The sequence below is a fragment of the Lytechinus variegatus genome, chromosome 6, assembly GCF_018143015.1.
Source record: "Lytechinus variegatus isolate NC3 chromosome 6, Lvar_3.0, whole genome shotgun sequence".
Lineage (NCBI taxonomy): Eukaryota > Metazoa > Echinodermata > Echinoidea > Temnopleuroida > Toxopneustidae > Lytechinus > Lytechinus variegatus.
The window spans coordinates 1,584,096-1,587,019 of NC_054745.1; the positions used below are offsets into that span (position 1 = coordinate 1,584,096).

At 35.5% G+C, this 2,924-nt stretch overlaps 1 long non-coding RNA gene across 1 annotated transcript; it reads right to left on the reverse strand.

Moving 5' to 3' along the window:
- Nucleotides 1-2,361: 2,361 nt before the first annotated feature.
- Nucleotides 2,362-2,601, reverse strand: LOC121416543. The gene is made up of 2 exons (XR_005970196.1): nucleotides 2,549-2,601; nucleotides 2,362-2,515 (listed from the first exon to the last, which is right to left on the reverse strand). It is a non-coding gene; the product is annotated as an uncharacterized LOC121416543 (long non-coding RNA).
- Nucleotides 2,602-2,924: the final 323 nt, after the last annotated feature.

Genomic DNA, 2,924 nt, shown 5'->3' on the forward strand with positions numbered 1-2,924 from the left:
AAAAAGTTAGGAGGAATACACGTTGGGGAAAATGCTTTTTTTTCAAGGTCAATGACCTTTTGATATATACTATAATGGTAACTCCCGGGGGGGGGGGGGCACTTACATTGACGAGTGGATACCATGCGCGACCAAAAAAACACGTAAAAAGGATGTCCTTTTCACGATAGGGCACGTTACGTACGTAACGTGAAAAGGGTGTCAAAAACACAAAAATAATGAAAAAAGGGTATCTACTTCGCTAGGAAAATTGCGTGTTTAGGGTCGAATTTGCGGGGATGATAAAACAAAATTAAAATGTTTTATAAAGGATGTCTTTTTTGCCCCAACACTACGTGTTTAGAGTCCTATTTGCGCGAGGTGTAGAAGGTGGGGTCGTACTAAACCAAATAAGGTAAAGCCGACAACCAAAGGACCCGTAACAATAAAACATTCCTGTACTTGTTTAGGGGTTCATTTCAGGGAATATTTGCCAAGAGTATCGTTTTGTTTCCAATACTTGTTAAGGGTATGGTTTCACACGCCAATACTTGTTAAGGGGTGCATTTTCAGAATATGGAAATTACGTGTTTAGGGTGCTTTTCGAGACCCCATGGTCGCGCATGGTATCCACTCGTGAATGGAAGTGGCCCCCCCCCCCGAGGGGTAACTCTGAGATGGAAAGGCGCAGGTTGGTGATAATGGTGTCAAAATGCACAAATTTTTACCAGAATATTAAATGAAATAAAATTAAGAACACAGAATGCACATTAAAAAACTTTCAAGGTCAAAGCCATTCAAAGGTCATTAAACCTTTTTTTTTACATTATAAATACCATACGGTATATATAATGGTATCTCTTAGATGAAAAGGCACAGGTTGGTGATCATGGTGTCAAAATGCACAGATTCTGACCAGAAGATCAAATGAAATAAAATAATAAGTACATAGAATGCACATTCACCCATAAAATGTAAGGCCAAAGGTCAATGATCTTTTGTACATTATATAATAATAATGTTACATATAAGAATAATTGTAGAAGAATTGTAAAAGCAATTACATTCATCTATTAGTTATTTCCCTTTAAGGATAGCCAAGAATTGTAAAGAACATTCAAGAATGTCTTTTTATTATGCAGGCCTTGCCTATTTAAAAGGCCAAGGAGTTTTATTGTTGAATAGGGAAAAGCCAAACAATAGAATTGTATTGGTAGTGGAAATGAATAGGCTTAGCTATGTTATTTACACATGTTGATTTCAATGAGGTCATTCATGAATGTTTTAGAAATGAAGAAGGCTCCTGAAAGAGAAAGAATATTCTTTTGGAAAGCAATGCTAGAACTTTCCATTATAGTGAATTCTAGAAAGCTAGCTGTAATTAGTATAAAGCTGCAGATTTTTCAAGCAGATCATCACATCATATTAGATCACTTGATCATCACATCATATGAGAGCAGGAGATCACATCACATCATATGAGATCACTTCACCAGATCAGATCAGAGCAGTTTATGCATCAATGAACTGTTTGCAGTTATTTTGAGAGAGAAATTATCAGTTCTCATCGAGATCATCAACATCATCAACCTGTTCAATGAACATGCTTCAACCCATGGATTGCTGAAATTGACTGTTAATCATCATCAACATCGTCTTCACGGACATTTCAACTCGTTGCAGTGACTCTTATTATTCATCGGACTTCAACATCAGTTTCATCATCGCCATCATTGTGAATTTTCGCCAGTCAACTGGGATTTTTATCATTTGGATTATTACTTGGATATAGCATCATCACTTCGGGATTTTACATCGGACACTTCAAGAGATTTATGTAAGATCATTATTTGTTTTATTTTATGTATAATTATTTCCTGTAATAAAAAAAAGGAAAATTCAAACTTTATATTTAAAAATCTTCTTTGTTATTTGTTGCAGTATCGTAACAAATAATTTTGGGGGCTTGTCCGGGAAACGAAAACCAAATTTGTATAAGCCAATTTGAAATTAAAACCAGTTGTCCGGGAGTCGAAAACCAAATTTGTATAAGCCAATTTGAAATTAAAACCAGTTGTCCGGGAGTCGAAAACCAAATTTGTATAAGACAATTTGAAACTAAAAACAGTTTTTCAGGAAACGAAAGCCAATTTGAGACAAAAGTCAATTTGAAACAAAAGCCAATTTGAATTGGAAACATTTTGGAAAGTTCTAGAATATACTGTACTGTGTTATTACGTGCTTGTATTTGTGTATATTCACTATGGCTACATTTGATGTTGAAGAATTTCTTACAATGACAGAATTGTCATATGATCATTTGAAGTCACTGAAGAAGGATGATTTGATAACAGTTTGTGATCATTTGGGTGTATCTCTGCCATGTCTAGCCCCAGGATTAAAGAAGACAGAGATAATTGACTTGTTAGCTAGTCACATGAAGCTTACAGAGGAGTCTGAAACTTCTGTTACTGTTTCAGATGATGCTCAGATTCAACTGGCAAAGTTTGAGATGGAAATGAAAATGAAAGAAAACCTTGAAAAGGAGGAAATGAAAATGAGAGAAAACATTGAAATGGAGAAAATGAGATTGGAGTACCAGTTAAAGTTGAAAGAAATGGAGTTAGCTCATGCAAATACTAACTCTGCTAAAGATAAATCTCCCCAAGGCTTTGATGTGGCGAAAAACATTCGCCTTATGCCAAAATTTGATGAAGAGGGAGTTGATACATATTTTGTGTCATTTGAAAAAGTGGCCAAGAGACTGAATTGGCCCGAGGAATACTGGACTCTTCTCCTTCAAAGTGTTTTTGTTGGAAAGGCTGCAAAAGTCTATTCTTCACTCTCTGAAACGCAATCATGTGACTATGCTACAGTAAAAGAAACAATTCTCAATGCATATGAGTTAGTACCAGAAGCGTACAGACATAAATTTAGGAACATGC